Genomic DNA, 25,480 nt, shown 5'->3' with positions numbered 1-25,480 from the left:
TATCCGAGGGTTCAATGACTCCCAGCTCCAACATTTTCTGCACTTCACTTTTGATGCAGTCTCTGACGTGATCAGGCTGCCTGTAGATTTTACTCTTTACGGGCAGGCTGTCACCAGTGTCGACCTCATGGGTGCACCAATCGGTCTGACTGGGTGTCAGAGAAAACAGATGTCGGAACGACTGAAGAACCTGTTTACAGTCGCTCTGTTGATGGTCGGAGAGGCTGCCGCAAAAGACAACACCATCTACCGAGCCATCGTCAGGATTCTGAGAGAGCAGGTCGGGGAGAGGATCACTCTCCTCCTCCTGTCCCTCATCTATGGCCATGAGCAAACTCATGTCCTTCCTGTCGACATATGCTTTTAGCCTGTTGACATGAAGCACCCTGTGGGGGCTCCGGGGAGTTCCCAGGTCGACCAGGTAGGTGACCTCTCCCTTTTTCTCCAGGATGGTGTGGGGCCCGGACCATTTGTCCTTGAGTGCTGCTGGGGCCACTGGCTCCAACACCCACACCTTCTGTCCGGGCTGATAAACAGTCAAGACAGCCTTTTGGTCATGCCAAGCTTTTTGGAGTTCTTGGCTGGCCTTAAGGTTTTCGGATGCCTTTTCCATGTACTCAGCCATCCGCGAGCGGAGGCCGAGCACATAGTCCACTATGTTGGCTGCAGGCTCTCTGAGAGGTCTCTCCCATCCTTCCTTCACCAAACACAGGGGTCCTCTTACAGGATGCCCGTACAAAAGTTCAAAAGGGCTGTAGCCAACCCCCTTCTGTGGGACTTCTCTGTAGGCGAACAAGAGGCAGGGGATCAGGACGTCCCATCTACGCCGAAGCTTTTCCGGTAGTCCATGAATCATCCCTTTTAGGGTCCTGTTGAATCTCTCAACAAGCCCATTGCATTGTGGATGATAGGGGGTAGTGAACTTGTAGTTAACACCACATTCCTTCCACATAGCAGTTAAGTAGCTCGACATAAAGTTTGCACCTCTGTCGGAGACGACCTCCTTAGGGAAGCCCACTCTGGAGAATACTCCAACTAGGGCTCTTGCCACAACAGGTGCTGTAGTGGTCCTAAGGGGAATAGCTTCAGGATACCTGGTGGCATGATCCACTACCACCAGTATAAACTTGTGCCCTGATGCTGTCGGTGGTTCCATGGGACCGACGATGTCGATCCCCACCCGTTCAAAGGGCACCCCCACCACAGGCATTGGTATAAGGGGGGCCTTTGTCGTGCCACCTGACTTACCACTGGCTTGGCAAGTGACACAGGAGCGGCAAAACTCCTTGGTATCCTCGTTCATGTGAGGCCAGTGAAAGTGCGAGACAAGCCTGTCCCACGTTTTCGTCTGGCCTAAGTGACCTGCTAAGGGAATCTCATGGGCCAAGGTAAGTAGGAAACCACGCTGAGACAAGGGGACGACCAGCCTCCTGGTCATGCCAGGCTTGGGGTCTCTTGCCTCAGTGTACAGGAGTCCATCTTCCCAGTATACCTTGTGGGTACCTGTGGCGTTCCCAGCAGCCTCAGCAGCAGCCTGCTGTCTGAGGGGTTCAAGAGAAGGGCAGTCTAATTGGTCCTTCCCCAGATCTTCCCTTGAGGGTCCCCCTGAGCCCAAGAATTCAACTTGGTCAAGTTCGAACTCTCTCGGCTCAGTTTCCCTCAATTCCTGTAGGTCAGCCTCCTCTGAGACTTGATCCTCGACCTGGGGCAAGGGGGAAGGCGCAGCCTTAACCCTACTGCTCTTTTTCTTGGGAGGTGTCTGGTCCGTTGTTCCAGGATCCAGCACCTGTTCAGTGGGGCATTTCCTGACCTGCGACCTAGTCACAGCGAACACATGTGCTGGCAAACCTAACATTTCCATGTGAGTCCGGTGCTCCACTTCTGACCATTGTGACGACTCCAAATCATTGACCAACAAACAATCCACTGGGAGGTCTGGACTAACTACAACCTTCTTTTGGCCAGTTACCCCTCCCCAGGAGAAAGCTACAATTGCCATACTGTGATTGGTAGTGACATTGCTTGCATTGGTCACCAGGAATTCTGTACCTGGCATGATCTGTCCAGGGTCCACAAAGTTAGGCGTCACCATGGTGACGCTGGCACAAGTGTCCCTATAGGCCTGAGCCATCTTTCCATTTATGAAAGGCGTCTGTCGGTATTTGCCCAGCGTATTGGGGCTTACGTCAGGGGACACGTCCACGTCCCCTGTACTGACAAGGACAGCCTGAGTGAGTGTGCCAACTAAGTTGTCACGCCCCTCAGAACCCAGGGTTAACCCTACTAAACCCTTGGGAGGCGCACTACCACTGCTGACTGTACTAGGGGGCACAGGTGCCTTAGGGGCTGCAGTGGCAGGAGTCTGCCCTCCTCCTTTCTTGGTGCACTCACTAAACCAGTGAGATTTACTTTTACAGTACTGGCACCATCTTTTGGATTGGCCTTCTTTCTTCTTTTGGGGAGCCTGACCCCCACCCTCTTTGGGTTGTTGGGGACCTGTCGAAGACTTCTGGTCATTTTGTTCCCCCTTAGAATCTTTACCCTTCTGGTCTGCTTTCTTCTGACCACCTTGATTCTGGCCCTGGTTCTGTTTAACTCTCGTACGAACCCATTTGTCCGCCTTCTGCCCCAATTCTTGAGGAGAGGTCAGATCCGAGTCGACAAGATGCTGATGCAACAACTGGTTCTGACAATTGTTTAAAATTTGTTCTCTCATCATCAAATTATACAATCCTTTGTAATCAGTAACCTTACTGCCCAGCAACCAGCCCTCAAAAGCCTTAGTGGCACAATCGACAAAATCAGACCAGTCTTGAGACTGCGTTTTCTGGGTATCCCTGAACAGCACCCTGTACTGCTCAGTGGTTAGGCCGAACCCTTCAACGAGTGTATTCTTCAAGACTTGGTAATTGTTAGCGTCCTCTACCCTTGTGGTGAGGAGCTTGTCTCTTCCTTTACCTTCAAAGGAGAGCCACAAGATAGCTGCCCACTGACTCTGGGGAACGCCTTGCACAGTGCAGGCCCTCTCCAAAGCAGTAATCCATTTGTGGATGTCGTCCCCTTGCTTAAAGGGGGGCACTATCTTCCCAAGGTGTTTCGTATCGAAACTCTTTTCCCTATTACTAGGTACATTGCTGCCACCAGTGGGGACTGCCCCACTTAACTGTTGCTCTCTAGCGAAAGCAAGCTTTTCTTTGGCCAGGGCAAGTTCTTCCCTTTCGATCCGCAGATTAGCTGCCCTTTCCTTCGCTTCGTACACTCTCCTCTGAGGGGACGTCATCCCTCTTTGAGAAGAGTTGTGAGAGCCGTTGGTATGAAGGGATCTGCCAGAGCCTCTTGATAGAGATCTGGCTCGTCCATTCCCCATGTTAAGCTGACCTGATAGTGGCCCCAGGGGTCCCCCAGTACCGCTATCATGTTTGCTTAAGTTGGACCTGCTTAGTCTGACGACTTCTACCTGTCCCTTATCTGCCTCGTCCCCAGAGAGATCCTCATCCTCATCCTCCTCCACATCCTCGTTCTCGGTTGCGAGATGAATGAGGTCAGGATCGTCTCGGGTTCCCTCGAGGGGAGGCATGTCTCCTTCTGGATTAGAAGAGCTACGAAGTTTCTCAGCTCTCCTGGCATCATAAGTCTCCAAGAGACCAATCAGAAAGGACGTTGTGGGGTTAGACCCCTGCTGAATCTTCCGGGAGTGACACAATCGTCTTAACTCCTTGAAGCTCAGCACAGTATATCCTGAAGGGATGACCTGTGGAGGGTCAACTGACACAAGGGGAGACTCAGAGTTTCCTCCTTGGCCCGACATACTGTTTCTAGTGTGGTGTAAGTGATGCACCTACCTACACTATGTGTTTTCCTACTTTTCCCTTGCTAAGAGCTGTAGCCAAGGTGTGCTAAGCCTTGAGGAGCTACAACAGCTGGTTCAGTAGAACTCAGAGTATTCTAAGCTTTAGTTATATGTACTAACAGTACTTGTGCGATCTTTCAACAAGATATTCTTAGGATACGTGTGGTAAAACAACAGCAAGCTCAAATCCCACCGCTGCCACCAATGTGAGAAGTTGGCCCGATATGCAACGTTCGCTATTCTAGCGACCGCTATGTATCGTTCCAACGACCCTTATGGTGTTTGGTTGTAAGTCAACCTATAGACCAGCTATCCTAGTAGCATGGATACGAGCAGTCTAAGGCTAAAGACTCGAGAGGGCGCGTTAAGCCAGCTGTTTACCACACATGTACCCCTTGAACACCCAGTGAAAGGACACCACACAAGTGTTATGAAAATAAACAGTATATTTATTAAGAATCACAACAGCCCTGTACTCTTTATGAGGACAGGGTACTAAGCACAAACCAAATCTCTTTAGCAAATACTTCAAGTGCACAGTTTAAAGACAAGTGTCCTAGGACACGGAAAGGTTAAGGTAAGTCGGAAGCGAGGGACTCGGGACCCTAGAGTAAGGAGGCTATGCAGGCACCGAAATGCCGAGTTACCTAGCCACGAGGGCTGCGGCTGCACAAGTCTTACAGGCGTCGGGGTCTTCGCTGACGAGCCAGGAGCCGGAAGAAAAGGAGTTGCTGGCCGGCGACCAGTGTTGAATAGTTCGTAGAGATTGATGAAACCTGAAAGCAGAGGGGACCAAGTTCGTACTACTAGCCAGTAGTCAGAGGGTACCAGGAAGGCACCGGTTGGCCGTCACCTCGACCAGGTGAGTGGGCGACGCTAGGCTCTGCAGTCTCTCGGACCAGGAGGCGTTGTCGGCGACCACGGTGGAGGTGCGAGCTGTCCCACGACGGATGTCGCTGTCGGCGTCTTGGGTGGACCAGGAGGGTCCGGGGTGCCTCTCAAAAGATGGAAGCAGGGGCCAGTCTGGAGCAACCAGACCGGCAGTGTTGATTCTTGGTCGTCGTCACAGAAGGGCACGAGCCAGCGGCAAGTGACCAGACAACGTGCTGAGCAGCGAGCAGAAGGGCCCCACGCAGATCGTGGAGATGCTGGGAGACTGCACTTCGGTGCTGGAGCGGCTCAGGGTCGGGGCTTCTCGGACCCCAGAGCACTCACCAGAGAGTTACCTCGATGGTCGTGCTGGTTTTTAAGAGCGTGCAGGTTCTGATGATGGCCGGTCCCTCGAGGTCTCGTCGCACCCACAGATCACAGCTGAGCTGATGACGTGGGTAGAGGTCAGAGGTGCCAGGGAAGCCGGTTCTCGTCGAGCTGGGCCGTCGGATTCCTTGAGGAAGGACTTACAGCAAACCGCAGAGTTCTTAGATGGTGCCCGCTGATGCAGGGTGACTACTCCTTAGCCACAAGGGAGAAATCTTGAGAAGAGTCTTGAAGTCCTTTCGTAGAAAGTATTCTTGATTCAAAGATGATCTAATTTGGAAGGGTCCCCGCTCCGGCCTTTATCCTAAAGAAAGGGGTGGGTACATGACTAGGTCCTGCCCTAAGGGTGGGACCAGAAAGGGGGGTAGTTACACCCCTCTCCCTTGCCGGACTTTCCCCAGGCCAGGGCTGTCGCCCCTGGAACTGGTTCTAACCGGCAGATGCGTAGTGAGCACCGGGGTGCCACTCCGCAGTCACCTTCTCGCAAAAGCCCTACCTACCCAGAATACACAAACCCTGTCTGGGACGGTGCGAACACTGCCCTCGACAGGAAACCCTTTGTCCAAGTGCTCCTCGCTGGAAGGACTCCCAGCAGCAGGAGGTCAGACTTGTGTCTGTGGTGGCAGCATCCATTTTGTGGAGCTGAGGCTTTCGTTAACTTTAACCGGGGTTCACAGTCACGTACATGTCGTGTCCCTCTAGAAGGGCGGAATGCTAACCTCGTCGCCAGAGTTGATGAGAGGGCAGCATCCCGATTTGTATGACACCTTACTCGACATGTCTTGATAACGCGACACCGGAGTTACCGATGTGGTACGCGTTATCATGGAACAGCCATTGGGTCTTGATTCCGCAAGCTGCAACCGGGCTCGGCTCGGGCCAGAGCTTAGTTCACACGAGCCCATGCACTCTGCCTTCAGGATTGTCAAGGCCTGCCATAGGAGTGACTGATAGGAACTCGGGTGTCCATTGGAGGGTTAGATATAGGGCTACTATATCTACAGCAAAGGGTGATTACACGACTTTGCCCCAGCTGTCATGCAGCCAGTTGTGTCAAATTTAGGAGGCCAGCCAGGGGTGGCATAATACATGCTGCAGCCCCTGACGGCCCTGGGTACACCTACGCCCTGAGTTACAGGGTCTGATAAGGTGGCCCAGTACCAATTGGTAGATGCACCTCGGGTACATCTCGTAATTTAGAAAGAGAACAGCCAGGCTGTGGGTCTGATTGGCAGGCCCACAGCCAGAGAAAGTCGTAAACCAGTGAAACAAAAGCAAAAAATCTGGGTGATCATAGGATTGCAGACCCTACTCTCCTACATGACCCCCCCCCAAACGTCGGAACAACTAACTAACCTTGACCAGGTAAGTCTTCTTGTTCTAAGTGGAAATATCTGGAGAGCCCATCGGCATTGCCATGATCAGTACCAGGTCTATGTTCCACTGTGAAGTCCATCCCCTGTAGGGAAATGGACCACCTAAGCAGTTTGGGGTTTTCACCCTTCATCTGATTTAGCCACAAGAGGGGCTTATGGTCGGTCTGAATCTTGAAGTGAGTGCCAAACAAGTATGGCCTCAGCTTCTTCAGGGCCCAAACCACAGCAAAGGCCTCCCTCTCAATAGCTGACCAATTCTTCTCTCTAGGGGTCAGCCGTCTACTTATAAAAGCAATGGGCTGGTCTTGACCATCAAAATTCAGTTGAGAAAGAACAGCTCCCACACCCAACTCAGAAGCATCTGTTTGGACAATGAATGGTTTGGAGTAGTCCGGACTCTTGAGGATAGGCGCCGTGCACATGGCCTGCTTTAGGTCATCGAATGCTTTTTGACAGCTCGCTGTCCACTGAACCTTTTTTGGCATTTTCTTACTTGTCAGTTCATTTAACGGTGTCACGATGGACCCATAGTTCCTGACAAACTTCCTGTAGTATCCAGTCAGGCCCAAGAAAGCTCGAACCTGAGTCTGGGTGGTTGGAGGAGCCCAGTCCCTGATTGACTGTATCTTGCTCTCCAGTGGCTGAACCTGACCTCCACCGACAAGGTGGCCCAGGTATACAACCTGTGTCTGCCCTATCTGGCACTTGGTGGCCTTGATAGTGAGACCTGCTGCTTGCAGTGCCTCCAACGTCTTCCGCAGGTGGACCAGGTGATCCTCCCAGGTGGAGCTAAAGACAGCAATATCGTCAAGATATGCCGCACAGAAGTCATCCAGCCCAGTAAGGACATGATTCACCAACCGTTGGAAGGTGGCAGGTGCATTTTTCAGACCAAAGGGCATCACCACGAACTGATAATGCCCACCAGGGGTTGAAAATGCTGTCTTAGGCTTGGCGTCCTCAGCTAACCTGATTTGCCAATACCCAGCTGTCAGGTCAAACGTACTTAAGTAGTTGGCCGAAGCCAGCCTATCAATAAGCTCGTCTGCCCTTGGTATTGGGTGGGCGTCAGTCTTAGTGACTGCATTGAGACCCCTGTAGTCTACGCAGAACCTCATCTCTCTCTTACCACCCTGGGTGTGAGGTTTCGGCACTAGAACTACGGGACTAGCCCAAGGGCTATCCGAGGGTTCAATGACTCCCAGCTCCAACATTTTCTGCACTTCACTTTTGATGCAGTCTCTGACGTGATCAGGCTGCCTGTAGATTTTACTCTTTACGGGCAGGCTGTCACCAGTGTCGACCTCATGGGTGCACCAATCGGTCTGACTGGGTGTCAGAGAAAACAGATGTCGGAACGACTGAAGAACCTGTTTACAGTCGCTCTGTTGATGGTCGGAGAGGCTGCCGCAAAAGACAACACCATCTACCGAGCCATCGTCAGGATTCTGAGAGAGCAGGTCGGGGAGAGGATCACTCTCCTCCTCCTGTCCCTCATCTATGGCCATGAGCAAACTCATGTCCTTCCTGTCGACATATGCTTTTAGCCTGTTGACATGAAGCACCCTGTGGGGGCTCCGGGGAGTTCCCAGGTCGACCAGGTAGGTGACCTCTCCCTTTTTCTCCAGGATGGTGTGGGGCCCGGACCATTTGTCCTTGAGTGCTGCTGGGGCCACTGGCTCCAACACCCACACCTTCTGTCCGGGCTGATAAACAGTCAAGACAGCCTTTTGGTCATGCCAAGCTTTTTGGAGTTCTTGGCTGGCCTTAAGGTTTTCGGATGCCTTTTCCATGTACTCAGCCATCCGCGAGCGGAGGCCGAGCACATAGTCCACTATGTTGGCTGCAGGCTCTCTGAGAGGTCTCTCCCATCCTTCCTTCACCAAACACAGGGGTCCTCTTACAGGATGCCCGTACAAAAGTTCAAAAGGGCTGTAGCCAACCCCCTTCTGTGGGACTTCTCTGTAGGCGAACAAGAGGCAGGGGATCAGGACGTCCCATCTACGCCGAAGCTTTTCCGGTAGTCCATGAATCATCCCTTTTAGGGTCCTGTTGAATCTCTCAACAAGCCCATTGCATTGTGGATGATAGGGGGTAGTGAACTTGTAGTTAACACCACATTCCTTCCACATAGCAGTTAAGTAGCTCGACATAAAGTTTGCACCTCTGTCGGAGACGACCTCCTTAGGGAAGCCCACTCTGGAGAATACTCCAACTAGGGCTCTTGCCACAACAGGTGCTGTAGTGGTCCTAAGGGGAATAGCTTCAGGATACCTGGTGGCATGATCCACTACCACCAGTATAAACTTGTGCCCTGATGCTGTCGGTGGTTCCATGGGACCGACGATGTCGATCCCCACCCGTTCAAAGGGCACCCCCACCACAGGCATTGGTATAAGGGGGGCCTTTGTCGTGCCACCTGACTTACCACTGGCTTGGCAAGTGACACAGGAGCGGCAAAACTCCTTGGTATCCTCGTTCATGTGAGGCCAGTGAAAGTGCGAGACAAGCCTGTCCCACGTTTTCGTCTGGCCTAAGTGACCTGCTAAGGGAATCTCATGGGCCAAGGTAAGTAGGAAACCACGCTGAGACAAGGGGACGACCAGCCTCCTGGTCATGCCAGGCTTGGGGTCTCTTGCCTCAGTGTACAGGAGTCCATCTTCCCAGTATACCTTGTGGGTACCTGTGGCGTTCCCAGCAGCCTCAGCAGCAGCCTGCTGTCTGAGGGGTTCAAGAGAAGGGCAGTCTAATTGGTCCTTCCCCAGATCTTCCCTTGAGGGTCCCCCTGAGCCCAAGAATTCAACTTGGTCAAGTTCGAACTCTCTCGGCTCAGTTTCCCTCAATTCCTGTAGGTCAGCCTCCTCTGAGACTTGATCCTCGACCTGGGGCAAGGGGGAAGGCGCAGCCTTAACCCTACTGCTCTTTTTCTTGGGAGGTGTCTGGTCCGTTGTTCCAGGATCCAGCACCTGTTCAGTGGGGCATTTCCTGACCTGCGACCTAGTCACAGCGAACACATGTGCTGGCAAACCTAACATTTCCATGTGAGTCCGGTGCTCCACTTCTGACCATTGTGACGACTCCAAATCATTGACCAACAAACAATCCACTGGGAGGTCTGGACTAACTACAACCTTCTTTTGGCCAGTTACCCCTCCCCAGGAGAAAGCTACAATTGCCATACTGTGATTGGTAGTGACATTGCTTGCATTGGTCACCAGGAATTCTGTACCTGGCATGATCTGTCCAGGGTCCACAAAGTTAGGCGTCACCATGGTGACGCTGGCACAAGTGTCCCTATAGGCCTGAGCCATCTTTCCATTTATGAAAGGCGTCTGTCGGTATTTGCCCAGCGTATTGGGGCTTACGTCAGGGGACACGTCCACGTCCCCTGTACTGACAAGGACAGCCTGAGTGAGTGTGCCAACTAAGTTGTCACGCCCCTCAGAACCCAGGGTTAACCCTACTAAACCCTTGGGAGGCGCACTACCACTGCTGACTGTACTAGGGGGCACAGGTGCCTTAGGGGCTGCAGTGGCAGGAGTCTGCCCTCCTCCTTTCTTGGTGCACTCACTAAACCAGTGAGATTTACTTTTACAGTACTGGCACCATCTTTTGGATTGGCCTTCTTTCTTCTTTTGGGGAGCCTGACCCCCACCCTCTTTGGGTTGTTGGGGACCTGTCGAAGACTTCTGGTCATTTTGTTCCCCCTTAGAATCTTTACCCTTCTGGTCTGCTTTCTTCTGACCACCTTGATTCTGGCCCTGGTTCTGTTTAACTCTCGTACGAACCCATTTGTCCGCCTTCTGCCCCAATTCTTGAGGAGAGGTCAGATCCGAGTCGACAAGATGCTGATGCAACAACTGGTTCTGACAATTGTTTAAAATTTGTTCTCTCATCATCAAATTATACAATCCTTTGTAATCAGTAACCTTACTGCCCAGCAACCAGCCCTCAAAAGCCTTAGTGGCACAATCGACAAAATCAGACCAGTCTTGAGACTGCGTTTTCTGGGTATCCCTGAACAGCACCCTGTACTGCTCAGTGGTTAGGCCGAACCCTTCAACGAGTGTATTCTTCAAGACTTGGTAATTGTTAGCGTCCTCTACCCTTGTGGTGAGGAGCTTGTCTCTTCCTTTACCTTCAAAGGAGAGCCACAAGATAGCTGCCCACTGACTCTGGGGAACGCCTTGCACAGTGCAGGCCCTCTCCAAAGCAGTAATCCATTTGTGGATGTCGTCCCCTTGCTTAAAGGGGGGCACTATCTTCCCAAGGTGTTTCGTATCGAAACTCTTTTCCCTATTACTAGGTACATTGCTGCCACCAGTGGGGACTGCCCCACTTAACTGTTGCTCTCTAGCGAAAGCAAGCTTTTCTTTGGCCAGGGCAAGTTCTTCCCTTTCGATCCGCAGATTAGCTGCCCTTTCCTTCGCTTCGTACACTCTCCTCTGAGGGGACGTCATCCCTCTTTGAGAAGAGTTGTGAGAGCCGTTGGTATGAAGGGATCTGCCAGAGCCTCTTGATAGAGATCTGGCTCGTCCATTCCCCATGTTAAGCTGACCTGATAGTGGCCCCAGGGGTCCCCCAGTACCGCTATCATGTTTGCTTAAGTTGGACCTGCTTAGTCTGACGACTTCTACCTGTCCCTTATCTGCCTCGTCCCCAGAGAGATCCTCATCCTCATCCTCCTCCACATCCTCGTTCTCGGTTGCGAGATGAATGAGGTCAGGATCGTCTCGGGTTCCCTCGAGGGGAGGCATGTCTCCTTCTGGATTAGAAGAGCTACGAAGTTTCTCAGCTCTCCTGGCATCATAAGTCTCCAAGAGACCAATCAGAAAGGACGTTGTGGGGTTAGACCCCTGCTGAATCTTCCGGGAGTGACACAATCGTCTTAACTCCTTGAAGCTCAGCACAGTATATCCTGAAGGGATGACCTGTGGAGGGTCAACTGACACAAGGGGAGACTCAGAGTTTCCTCCTTGGCCCGACATACTGTTTCTAGTGTGGTGTAAGTGATGCACCTACCTACACTATGTGTTTTCCTACTTTTCCCTTGCTAAGAGCTGTAGCCAAGGTGTGCTAAGCCTTGAGGAGCTACAACAGCTGGTTCAGTAGAACTCAGAGTATTCTAAGCTTTAGTTATATGTACTAACAGTACTTGTGCGATCTTTCAACAAGATATTCTTAGGATACGTGTGGTAAAACAACAGCAAGCTCAAATCCCACCGCTGCCACCAATGTGAGAAGTTGGCCCGATATGCAACGTTCGCTATTCTAGCGACCGCTATGTATCGTTCCAACGACCCTTATGGTGTTTGGTTGTAAGTCAACCTATAGACCAGCTATCCTAGTAGCATGGATACGAGCAGTCTAAGGCTAAAGACTCGAGAGGGCGCGTTAAGCCAGCTGTTTACCACACATGTACCCCTTGAACACCCAGTGAAAGGACACCACACAAGTGTTATGAAAATAAACAGTATATTTATTAAGAATCACAACAGCCCTGTACTCTTTATGAGGACAGGGTACTAAGCACAAACCAAATCTCTTTAGCAAATACTTCAAGTGCACAGTTTAAAGACAAGTGTCCTAGGACACGGAAAGGTTAAGGTAAGTCGGAAGCGAGGGACTCGGGACCCTAGAGTAAGGAGGCTATGCAGGCACCGAAATGCCGAGTTACCTAGCCACGAGGGCTGCGGCTGCACAAGTCTTACAGGCGTCGGGGTCTTCGCTGACGAGCCAGGAGCCGGAAGAAAAGGAGTTGCTGGCCGGCGACCAGTGTTGAATAGTTCGTAGAGATTGATGAAACCTGAAAGCAGAGGGGACCAAGTTCGTACTACTAGCCAGTAGTCAGAGGGTACCAGGAAGGCACCGGTTGGCCGTCACCTCGACCAGGTGAGTGGGCGACGCTAGGCTCTGCAGTCTCTCGGACCAGGAGGCGTTGTCGGCGACCACGGTGGAGGTGCGAGCTGTCCCACGACGGATGTCGCTGTCGGCGTCTTGGGTGGACCAGGAGGGTCCGGGGTGCCTCTCAAAAGATGGAAGCAGGGGCCAGTCTGGAGCAACCAGACCGGCAGTGTTGATTCTTGGTCGTCGTCACAGAAGGGCACGAGCCAGCGGCAAGTGACCAGACAACGTGCTGAGCAGCGAGCAGAAGGGCCCCACGCAGATCGTGGAGATGCTGGGAGACTGCACTTCGGTGCTGGAGCGGCTCAGGGTCGGGGCTTCTCGGACCCCAGAGCACTCACCAGAGAGTTACCTCGATGGTCGTGCTGGTTTTTAAGAGCGTGCAGGTTCTGATGATGGCCGGTCCCTCGAGGTCTCGTCGCACCCACAGATCACAGCTGAGCTGATGACGTGGGTAGAGGTCAGAGGTGCCAGGGAAGCCGGTTCTCGTCGAGCTGGGCCGTCGGATTCCTTGAGGAAGGACTTACAGCAAACCGCAGAGTTCTTAGATGGTGCCCGCTGATGCAGGGTGACTACTCCTTAGCCACAAGGGAGAAATCTTGAGAAGAGTCTTGAAGTCCTTTCGTAGAAAGTATTCTTGATTCAAAGATGATCTAATTTGGAAGGGTCCCCGCTCCGGCCTTTATCCTAAAGAAAGGGGTGGGTACATGACTAGGTCCTGCCCTAAGGGTGGGACCAGAAAGGGGGGTAGTTACACCCCTCTCCCTTGCCGGACTTTCCCCAGGCCAGGGCTGTCGCCCCTGGAACTGGTTCTAACCGGCAGATGCGTAGTGAGCACCGGGGTGCCACTCCGCAGTCACCTTCTCGCAAAAGCCCTACCTACCCAGAATACACAAACCCTGTCTGGGACGGTGCGAACACTGCCCTCGACAGGAAACCCTTTGTCCAAGTGCTCCTCGCTGGAAGGACTCCCAGCAGCAGGAGGTCAGACTTGTGTCTGTGGTGGCAGCATCCATTTTGTGGAGCTGAGGCTTTCGTTAACTTTAACCGGGGTTCACAGTCACGTACATGTCGTGTCCCTCTAGAAGGGCGGAATGCTAACCTCGTCGCCAGAGTTGATGAGAGGGCAGCATCCCGATTTGTATGACACCTTACTCGACATGTCTTGATAACGCGACACCGGAGTTACCGATGTGGTACGCGTTATCATGGAACAGCCATTGGGTCTTGATTCCGCAAGCTGCAACCGGGCTCGGCTCGGGCCAGAGCTTAGTTCACACGAGCCCATGCACTCTGCCTTCAGGATTGTCAAGGCCTGCCATAGGAGTGACTGATAGGAACTCGGGTGTCCATTGGAGGGTTAGATATAGGGCTACTATATCTACAGCAAAGGGTGATTACACGACTTTGCCCCAGCTGTCATGCAGCCAGTTGTGTCAAATTTAGGAGGCCAGCCAGGGGTGGCATAATACATGCTGCAGCCCCTGACGGCCCTGGGTACACCTACGCCCTGAGTTACAGGGTCTGATAAGGTGGCCCAGTACCAATTGGTAGATGCACCTCGGGTACATCTCGTAATTTAGAAAGAGAACAGCCAGGCTGTGGGTCTGATTGGCAGGCCCACAGCCAGAGAAAGTCGTAAACCAGTGAAACAAAAGCAAAAAATCTGGGTGATCATAGGATTGCAGACCCTACTCTCCTACACTACTCTCCTACACAACACCCCCCCCCCAATGCAGGGACATTAGATTAACCTTGAACAGTAGTGTCTTCATGTTCTAAGTGGAAGTACCTGGAGAGACCATCTGCATTACCATGGTCAGTCCCTGGGCGGTGCTCCACTGTAAAGTCCATCCCCTGTAGGGAAATGGACCACCTGAGTATTTTGGGGTTTTCACAATTCATCTGATTTAGCCACAAGAGGGGCTTATGGTGGGTCTGAATCTTGAAGTGAGTGCCAAACAAGTATGGTCTCAACTTCTTCAGGGCCCACACCACAGCAAAGTCCTCCATCTCAATGGCTGACTAACATTTCTCTCCAGGGATCAGCCTTCTGCTAATAAAAGCAATGGGCTGGTCTTGACCATCTACATTAAGTTGTGAAAGCACAGCTCCCACCCCCAACTCAGAAGCCTCTGTTTGGACAATAAACTATTTGGAGTAGTCAGGACTCTTTAAGATAGGTGTAGAGCGCATGGCCTTCTTCAGGTCTTCAAATGCCTTTTGACAGCTTACTGTCCACTGAACCTTCTTTGGCATCTTCTTGGGAGTCAAGTCATTAAGAGGAGTCACAATGGACCCATAGTTCTTAACACCATCGCTGCTGATGGTATTCCCCTCCTGTGCTAAGGGTCAATGATTATGGGTGTGTTCATGACGAGCTGTGCTCGCCATCAGCACAGCTCAACCGTGCCTCATGACGAGTTGAGCTCGTCATGAGCATCGAAGGGGTTAACAAACTTTCTGTACTACCCAGAAAGGCCCAAGAAAGCTCTGACCTGTGTCTGGGTGGTAGGAGGAGCCCAGTCCTTGATGGTTTGGATCTTACTCTCCAATAGTTGAACCTGACCCCCACCTACAAGGTGGCCCAGGTACACAACCTTACTCTGCCCTATCTGGCACTTTGTTGCCTTGATAGTTAGGCCTGCCTTTTGCAGGGCCTCCAAAACCTTCTTCAGGTGGATCAGGTGATCCTCCCAGGTGAGCTGAAGACAGCAATATCATCTAGATAAGCTGCACAAAATTCATCCAACCCAGTGAGGACTTGGTTCACCAACCTTTGGAAAGTGGCAGGTTCATTCTTCAAGCCAAAGGGCATTACCACACATTGATAATGACCTCCTGGGTTTGAGAAAGCAGTTTTGGCCTTGGCATCCTCACCTAGCCTGATCTGCCAATAGCCAGCTGTCAAATCAAATGTGCTCAAAAACGTGGCAGAAGCCAATCTGTCAATGAGCTCATCTGCCCTTGGAATTGGGTGAGCATCTGTCCTAGTGACAGCATTGAGACCCCTGTAGTCCACACAGAACCTCATCTCTCTCTTACCATCTTGGGTGTGAGGTTTTGGTACAAGGACTACTGGGCTGGCCCATGGGCTCTCTGATGGCTCAATTACTCCCAGTTCCAGCATTTTCTGCACCTCAGTCTTTATACAGTCCCTGACATGGCCAGGTTGCCTGTAGATCGTATTCTTCACAGGCAGACTGTCACCAGTGTCCACCCCATGGGTGCACCAGTTAGTCTGACTAGGTGTTAGTGAAAACATATGTCTATAAGACTGTAGAACTTGTCTGCAGTCCTGTTGCTGCTGGTCAGTGAGGCTGCCAACTAAGGCCACACCATCAACTGAACCATCATCGGGGTTCTGAGATAACAGGTCTGGGAGAGGGTCACTCTCTTCCTCCTGCCCCTCATCTGTAGCCATGAGCAAGCCCATGTCTGCCCTGTCAACATATGCTTTAAGTCTGTTGACATGGAGCACCCTGTGGGGGCTCCTGGGAGTGCCTAGGTCCACCAAGTAGTTGACCTCTCCCTTTTTCTCAACAATGGTGTGGGGTCCAGACCATTTGTCCTGGAGTGCTGCTGGGGCCACTGGCTCCAACACCCACACCTTCCGTCCTGGCTGGTTCTCAGTCAGCACAGCCTTTTGGTCATGCCAAGCTTTTTGAAGTTCTTGGCTAGCCTCAAGGTTTTTAGAAGCCATCTTCATATACTCAGCCATCCTGGAGCGGAGACCAAGTATATAGTCCACTATGTCTTGTTTAGGCTTTTTGAGAGGTAACTCCCATCCTTCCTTCACTAGACATAGGGGTCCCCTTACAGGATGTCCAAACAAAAGTTCAAAAGGGCTGTAGCAAACCCCCTTCTGTGGGACCTCTCTGTAAGCAAACGGAAGGCAGGGTAGAAGGATATCCCATCTTCGCCTAAGCTTTTCAGGTAAACCCTTGATCATACCCTTTAAGGTCTTATTGAATCTTTCAACAAGCCCATTACACTGTGGATGGTAGGGAGTGGTGAATTTATAATTTACACCACACTCTTTCCACATTGCAGTCAAATATCCTGACATGAAGTTTGCACCTCTGTCGGATACTACCTCCTTTGGAAAGCCCATTCTTGAGAAAACTCCCAGGAGGGCTCTTGCCACAACAGGAGCTGTTGTGGTCCTTAGGGGAATAGCCTCTGGATACCTGGTGGCATGATCCACTACCACCTGTATAAATCTGTGCCCAGATGCTGCTTGGGGATCCATTGGTCCAACAATGTCTATCCCAACTCTTTCAAAGGGTACCCCCACCACAGGTAGTGGTATCAGGAGGGCCTTTGTGGTGCCACCTGCTTTTCCACTGGCTTGGCAGGTTACACAGGAGCGGCAAAACTCCTCAGTATCTTCTGACATATGGGGCCAGTGAAAGTGAGGGACAAGCCTGTCCCAAGTCTTGTTCTGGCCCAAGTGGTCTGCTAAAGGAATATCATGGGCTAAGTTAAGAAGGAAACCCCTAAAGGATTGAGGTATAACCAACCTCCTGGAAGCACCAGGCTTGGGGTCTATAGCCTCAGAATAAAGGAGTCCTTCATTCCAGTACACTTTGTGGGTACCTGTAGCATTCCTTGTAGCCCCAGAAGCAGCTTGCTATCTGAGGGGTTCAAGAGAGGAACAGTCTAACTGGGCCTGCCTCAAGTCTGCCCTTGAAGGTCCCCCTGTCCCAAGAAACTCAACCTGGTCAGGTAAGGTTCAAGCTCTTCTGGGACAGTTCCCTCAGAGGTCTCAAAATCAGCTTCCTTTGAAGGCTGATCTTCACTTGAAGGCAGGGGGGAATGTACTGCCTTGACCCTACTGCTCTTTCTCTTGGAAGGTACTTGGTCCATTGTTCTAGGATCCAAGACCTGTTCAGTGAGGCACTTTTTAGCCTGTGACCTGGTCACAGCAAGGACATGTGATGATATACCTAACATCTCAGCATGAGTCCTGTACTCCACTTCTGACCATTGTGAGGATTCACGGTCATTGCCCAACAGACATTCAACGGGGAGATCTGCACTTACCACAACTCCTTTTAGGCCAGTTACCCCTCCCCAGGAGAAATTAACAATTGCCACACTATGTGTAGTGGTGACATTGCTGGCATTGGTCACCAGGTAATTATCACCCAGTACAACCTGTCCAGGGTCCACAAAGTTAGGTGTCACCATTGTGACACTGGCACATGTGTCCCTATATGCTTGAGCCAATTTATTATTTATCAAAGGTGTCTGTCTGTACTTGCCCAGAGTACTGAGGCTCACAGTAGAAGACATAGCCATGTCCACATCACAGACTAGAACAGCCTGAGTTGGTATTCTGACTAGGCCAGAATCCATATCTGTTCCCAGGGTTAACCCTACTATACCCTTGGACTGAGAACTACCACTGCCAGCTGAACTAGGGGGTGCAGTTGCCTTAGGGGCAGCAGTAGTAGGGGCTGAATCGTTCTTGATGCAGTCACTGGTCCAGTGACTAGGGGATTTTCATACATTACACCAAGGTTTTCTTTGGCCATCTTTCTTCTTCTTCTTGGAAGTTTGGGACCCCCCCTCATTGGACTTTTGGGGCCATGTGGAAGACTTCTGGTCTTTTTATTTCTGCTCCCCAACCGTTCTGGCTGCCTTTTTATGTTCATCACCTTGGACTTGGTTTTTCTGCTTAACCTTGGTTCTGACCCACTTATCTGCCCTCTTTCGCAATTCTTGGGGAGGGGTCAGATCTGAGTCAATCAGGTGTTGATGCAACAGCTGGTTCTGACAATTGTTAAGTATTTGCTCTCTCATGATCAAATTATACAATCCTGTATAGTCCTTAACTTTACTTCCCAACAACCAGCCTTCCAGAGTGGCACAATCAACAAAATTAGCCCAGTCCTGAGTCTGTGTCTTCTGGGTATCTCTGAACATTAACCTGTACTGTTCAGTAGTTAAGCCAAACCCATCAATCAGAGCACTCTTCAGGACAGTGTAATTGTTAGCATCATCATTACTAACTGTGAGGAGCTTATCTCTACCCTTTTCTGAAAAGGAGAGCCACAAGATTGCTGCCCACTGACTTTGGGGTACCTGATGTATTTTGAAGGCCCTCTCCAAAGCAGTTATCCATTTGTGGATATCATCCCCTACTTGGTAAGGTGGCACAATCTTACTCAGGTTTCTATGATCATAGGACCTGTCTTTATCCTTAGGGATACTGCTGCCACCAGTGGGCTCTAGCCCACCTAACTTCCTTTCTCTCTCAAAAGCAAGTTTTTCCCTGGCTAGGTCAAGTTGCTCTCTCTCAATTCTGAGATTGACTTCCTTCACCCTAGCCTGGTGTTCTCTCCTCTGAGGAGATGTCATTCCCCTCTGAGAACCCCTAGAAGCATTGGAGTGATGGGAGTCACCTGAGTGAGACCTATCCCTCCTATACCTCTGACTAAGCCTACTTAAAGGTCTGAATGGGGATGCCCCATTCTCAGCCCCAAATAGGCTTAGGTTAGCCTGGCTCAATCTTCTAACTTGGACCTGGCTACCATCCTCTTCTCCAGATTCTTCCTCTACCTCTTCCTCCTCTTTTTCTACAACAGGGGGATCAGTAGCATCATCTGAAGAGGGTAGGACCTCATCTGCATTCCCTGTAGGGTCTGCACCAGAGGCTTTTAGAGCTTCAGACTCATCTAAGAGCTCTAGGAGTTGCTGAAGTGTAGGGTTAGACCCTTGGTTCAGCCTTCTTGTTGTACACAAGTGTCTCAGTTCCTTGAAACTGAGGATAGAACATCTGGAGCGTACCTTGGGAGGGTTACTCTCCACAGGTTGGAGTCCACTGGGCTCTCCTGTGCCAGACATTCTCTAGTGAGGTGGATGTGATGCACCTACCTACACTAAGTGTTTCCCTACTGAACCTCTCTAGGAGTTGTCGTCAGGGTGTGCTAGGCCCTTTGCTCTACAACAACTAAGTTCAGTAGAACTTAAGTATTCTAATCTTGTTTTATATGTGCCTATAGGTACATGTATGATCTTTCAAATGATATTGCAAAGATTACAATTGGTAAAACAACAGCAAGCTCAAATCCCAACCGCTGCACACCAATGTGAGAAGTTGGCCTGGTATATGATGTTCACTATTCTAGTGAGTACCTTGCACCAGTCCAAACAACCCTCATGGTGATGGTTGTAAAGTCAACCTTATAGACTAGCTATCCTAGGGGTAGCATGGACAGAGCAGTCTTAGGCTAAACTCAAGAGGGCATGTGAAAACAGCTGTTTTACCATATGCAATCCCTTTAATACCAAATGAAAGGACACCACACAGGTTATATATTCAAAATATATATGTATTTATTTCTAAATCAATCCCCTGAACTCTTTATGAGCACAGAAGCACAAGCGCATAACAAGTAACTTTATAGAACATACAAAAGTTGTACAAATATGGATAGGCCCGGGTGGCCCGCTAAACCATATACTGAAAAAGTGGTATAAGAACCACGTCACGAACAATGGTAAGCCTAGGGCCTTGGGAATCGCTGGGGCTACACCTGGCTAACAATAGTTAGGGAGCAGGAGGCCCACGGGATGTGTGTCCAGTGTCTAAAGGCACACGTGTGCACACATAGAAGTCAATGGGTGCGTAAAGTTAGAAAAAATAAAAGTTAGGGTGTCTTCCGACTGGACTAGAAGCTAACCACTTGAAACTAGGACACTAGGAGAGTTACTCTTCACAGGAGCACCGCAGTATTCGCGTTTCCTCACCCACAGGAAGCGGGTGCATAGGTCCCAAAGTGTGTCGGGTTTCGTCATGAAGTTCTATGGAGCCTTAGAGAAAAGATGCTGCAGGCGGCCAGGAGAGAAGAGTCCGGGTGGATCCAAGGGTGGATCGAAGATGAAGAGGACCTAAAAGCAGAGGGGACAGAGTTTGGGTCACTAGCCAGTGACCAGGAAGGAATCAGGCGATGTCGCGAAGCAATCAGGTGCTGATGGGAAGCTTGTCTCTGCAGCCATGTGGACCAGGAAGCGTCGACGACAACCAGGAGTCAGGCATGAACTGTTCCTTCAAGGCTCTCGCTGTCGGCGGTGTCGGCTTCAGGATTGGAGTCAACAAGCCTTGGCAAAGGCAACCCATGCAGGATACGAAGTAGGCTTCTTACTCAGACCAGCAAGATCTGAGGGGCTGCTTCTTTTGAGGGAAGCAAGGGCCCGTCTGGAGCAACCAGACCAGCAGTGTAAATTCAAAGGATCGTTGCCAAGATGGCCACTAGCCAAGGGGCAAGTGACCGGGCAGACGTGTGGAGCAGGAAAAGGCAAAAGGGCCCCACGCAGAACTCGTGGAGGGTGCAGGGCTGATCTTTGGTGCTGATGCTGCTCGGGGCTGGGGCTTCTCAATCCCCAATGCACAGCTTCGAGGAAGCCTCGGGGGCTGCACAGTTAGCAGGTCGCAGACTTTTCAAGATGGCCGGTCCTACGTCTCTCGTCGCCTCCACGGGTCTCAGCTTTGCAGCGACTGTGGATGGGGCTGTTGAATGTCTGGGAATTTGGTTCTTGTCAGGCTCTGTGCTTGGGCTCCAACGGGAGGCGGCGAGAAAGCAAGCCATTGATCGCTGGATGGTGCTTGCTTGTGCAGGGTGGTCACTCTTTGCCCACAAGGGAGATTCTTCAGTCATCTTCTTGTAAAGTAGAGTGATGAAGGTCCAGAGTTTCGTTTCAGAGGTTCAGTCAGGATAATCTAAAGTCTTTGGACTCAGCTCCTACCTATATACCAAATCTAGGGGCTGGATTACCTACTAGGTCCCTCCTATGGGTGGGACCAGGGAAGGGGGTGGTTACACCCCTTTCCCTTTGTCCAGTTTCACGCCAGAGCAGGGACTGGAGTGCCCCAGCACCGGTTTGAACAGGACTATGCATGGGACACCTTGTGTGCCCCAGGCAGTGTCTCATTCCTTTCAGCCCTCCCTGTCCCAATACACAAAATCCTGTCTGGGGTGGTGCTCGCACCTCCCAAGGCAGGAAACCTATTGTCCAAGCCTCCCTCGCTGGAAGGACTCCCAGCAGCAGGAGGTCAGACTTGTGTCTGTGGCAGCAGCATCCATATTGTGATGCTGAGGCTCTGGTTAACTTTAACCGGGAATAGTAGGAACAACATGTCTTCTCCCTCTAGAAGGGTGGAATGCTACCCCCGTCGCCAGAACTGGCAAGGGGGTAGTATTCCAAATCGTATTACACCTTAATCGACATGTTTTGATAAAGCCAAACCAGAGTTAGCATCTGACTGCGAGGTTCATAGTGCACTTAAGAGTATATGGTATAGCAATATCCTAGAACAGCTATAAGGACATGGTTCCGAAAGCTGCAGACAGGCTCAGCTCATGCTAGAGCACCATCTCAGATAAAACCAAACACTCTGCCTCCAGGATTGTTAAGGCCTGTCATAGGAGTGACTTATAGGTGTATATGTGTCTAGATATAAGGTTAGATATAGGTATACTATATCTAAGCAAGGGGTGATTACACCACCTAGCCCCAGCTGAGTGATCAGCCAGTTGTGTCAATGTGAATGGCCAGCCAGGGGTGGCATAATACATGCTGCAGCCCCTGGTAGGCCTTGGATGCACCTATGCCCTGGGTACCTATAGTACACTGTACAGGGACTCATAAGGTGACCCAGTATCCAATTGGTAATGCACCTAAAGTGCATTGTACTGAATTTAGAGAGAGAGCAGCTGGGCTGGGGGTCCGATTAGCAGGCCCACAGCCACATTAAGTCGACAACCAGTGAAGCAAAAAGCAAAAAGTGGGGTGACCATTGGAGAGCAAACCCTACTCTCCTACAATATTGATTGCCCCGGATTGGCCAAGAAGGGTGTGGTACACAGACCTTCTTCACCTCTCGTCGCACCCTCCGCTCCATCCCCCTCTCAGGGTAGACCTCCTATCGCAGTCAAAGGGGCATGTTCTACACCCCCACCTCCAGAGCCTGCACCTTCATGCCTGGAGATTGAACAGGGCAACCTAAATTCTTTCTCTCTCCCTCCTGATGTGGTGGATGTTATATTATCAGCCAGGTGACACTCCACCAAGTCTATCTACTCCTACAGGTGGTTAAAATGTGTTAAATGGTGTGGAGAGAAGTCTATTGATCCCTTAAAAGCTCATCTTTCTGATGTTCCTTGTTTTTCGCTGCATTTGGCCCAGCAGGGTTGTGCTGTGGCCACTGTTAAAGGATATTTATCTGCTCTATCTGTATTTCTTTGTTTGCCTGACTTTTTAAGTCTCCAATAGTTTTATGGTTCATTAAGGGGCTCACTAACATGTTTCCACCCACTCCTTTTATTATGCCGCACTGGGATTTGAATCTGGTTTTAACTTTCTTAATGAGTTCCTCGTTTGAACCTATGCATAGTTGTCCTTTGAGACTGCTAACATTCAAAACGGTCTTTCTTGTGGCTATCACTTTGGCTAGGAGGGTGAGTGAGCTTCAGGCTTTAAGTTTAAAGCCTCCATTCCGACCATACATGATGAAAGGATGGTCCTCAGGACCAGGGCTGCTTTTCTGCCTAATGTGGTTACTCCCTTCCATCTAGGGCAGTCCAATTCCCTTCCTACTTTCTATCCTCACCCTCACCCTTCCAAGGAGGAGGAGAGGCTTCACGGTTTGGACCCTAACTCTGGATAGAACAAAGGACTTGCAACAGGTTGATCAGCTCTTTGTGGGCTATGTTGGATGCATGAAGGGCAAAGTGTACACAAGCGTGCTTTATCCAGGTGGATCATCTTGTGCATCAAGTTCTGCTATGCTCTGGCTGGTAAGGATTGATTGATTGATTTATTTATTTGTTGAATAATTAAAACCATTACAACAAAGAACAGAAATAAATACAAAGACAACACATTACCAGATTGAATATTCCAGGATACAATGCATAATGTTGACCACAATCAAGTTAACTTTCTCCAGATCGAGATAATTTAAAATTAATATTTAATTTTAAAAATAGACTATAGGGCTTGCCATTTTTCAGGGATAAAGTGCACGTATATCGTTCAATAAAAATAGTTACCATAATAAATAGAACATTATCTAAAAAGTAGTACTCTAAAAGCCGACAATTAATACATTAAAAAGAGCCATAGAAATAATTCATCATAACCTAAGAAATAGCAGCCTCCTCTTTTCACAGCCGCAACAAATTTAACAAATACTTTGGGTGTCAACTTTACCTAATGTCATTTCCACTATAAGCATACATTTTACAAATTGGTGTATTATATGGACGTTGACACCACTTAAGCAAAATATTAATGCCGATCTACATGTCCTAATTCCCATTTCTATAGAAATAGGTTTTAAAATTGTTTTCCGTTCCTTCATCATTTTTGGGCATAGTGTTACCATATGCAGCAAGGTTTCATCATATTGCCCACATAGCCGACAAATATTTGATGCCCATTTGGACTTCCATTTGGGGGTTCCATCTTTGGTTGGATAAATTCCAAACCTTAATAACATGAATTTGTTCTTAATTAAGGGTTTTTGATGAAAAAATAAATAGGGTTGGACCATCATTTTATCGAAGCAATTGGCAATTGTCCAAAAGTGTTTTTTTCCCCCCAACTCATATTTATCCAACACTTCTGACAGCAAGGCAACGGTTGAATTAATACATTTTTTATAAACCACTTTACTCCTTGTTTCGTCTTCCAGTTTGGGACATTTGAATTTTAGGAGACACTCTGCTAAATAATCCTGCCAGCTTCTAGAATATTCACTTGTTGAAATCTCGATCCAACACATATTGGCCAACGTACCCTCCTCGGCTCGAGATAGTGCCAATAGTGTTTTACCAAATGCTGCTTTACGTACCAAGAGCTGTTGCCGTAAGCCAAATTCCAATCTTAAATTGGCACGTGAAATCTGCCTAGGAATCCTAAATACTGATTTATATGTCCTTGCAACTATGGCCTCCAAAACTTTCTCGTCTCTACCCTTAAAAATAATGGATCCATAGTCCAGGGAGGGGATAAGTTTTGCTTTCATGACTTTAAGTAGGTGGTCATAATTGGGGCATACTAATTTATCTCTTAATTTACGAAACGCGAAAGCAAGTGAGGTACCTTTAGCCTCTAAGTTATTAAAATGCTGTTTAAATGAGAGTCGATCATCAAATGTAATTCCCAAATATTTATAAGTTTTTACACATTCCACAGACAAACCATTGATATTAAATTCTTTTACTCCAAGTTTGCCTTTCCCTATTAACATTATTTTTGTTTTTTTAATATTAATTATTAAACCATTTTGGGTTACATATAAATTAAAAGAATGTATTAATCTTTTTAGTCCTATCATAGTTTGGCTAAGTAAAATAGTATCATCCGCATACTGTAAGTATTTGATTTCTTTACCCATTACAGAAGGGGAATGTGAATTTACATCATTAAAATGGGTTGGGAGATCAGACATAAATAAATTAAAAAGACAAGAAGCTAGCACACATCCTTGTTTTAAGCCTAGATTTGTTTTAAAAAAGGGGGTGGTGATGGATAGAGTATCTGAATTAAACAGAACACTCATACCCAGTCAAGAGATCAGGGCTTGATCCATCACCGTTTTTTAGCTCACTGCACAATCCCAGCTCAGAACCTGGCTACATGCAAATTAGTATGTCCCTGGCCCAGTGCATCATGGGAACAGGGTAGACCAAACTACCAAGCCAATTCTTATACTGGGAAGGAAACAAGCTTCCGGGGACCGGTTTCTGGCATTACAGCCGTCTTCGGCCCGGCTTGCTTGAATCCTGATGGTGCAATGAGCAAGGGACTCACATCTGAGTATACCCTTCCACGCTTATGGTGGACAAAACGATTCAGAAAAGGGAGTGGTGATGGACAGAGTATCTGAATTAAACAGAACACTCGTACCCAGTCAAGAGATCAGGGCTTGATCCATCACCGTTTTTTAGCTCACTGCACCATCCCAGCTCAGAACCTGGCTACATGCAAATTAGTCTGTCCCTGGCCCAGTGCATCATGGGAACAGGGCAGACCAAACTACCAAGCCAATTCTTATACTGGGAAGGAAACAAGCTTCCGG

This window comes from Lissotriton vulgaris, chromosome 7 (genome assembly GCF_964263255.1).
Source record: "Lissotriton vulgaris chromosome 7, aLisVul1.2, whole genome shotgun sequence".
In the NCBI taxonomy this organism is placed as follows: Eukaryota; Metazoa; Chordata; class Amphibia; order Caudata; family Salamandridae; genus Lissotriton; species Lissotriton vulgaris.
The sequence above is the reverse complement of the archived record's forward strand: the minus strand, read 5'-3'. Positions refer to the sequence as shown.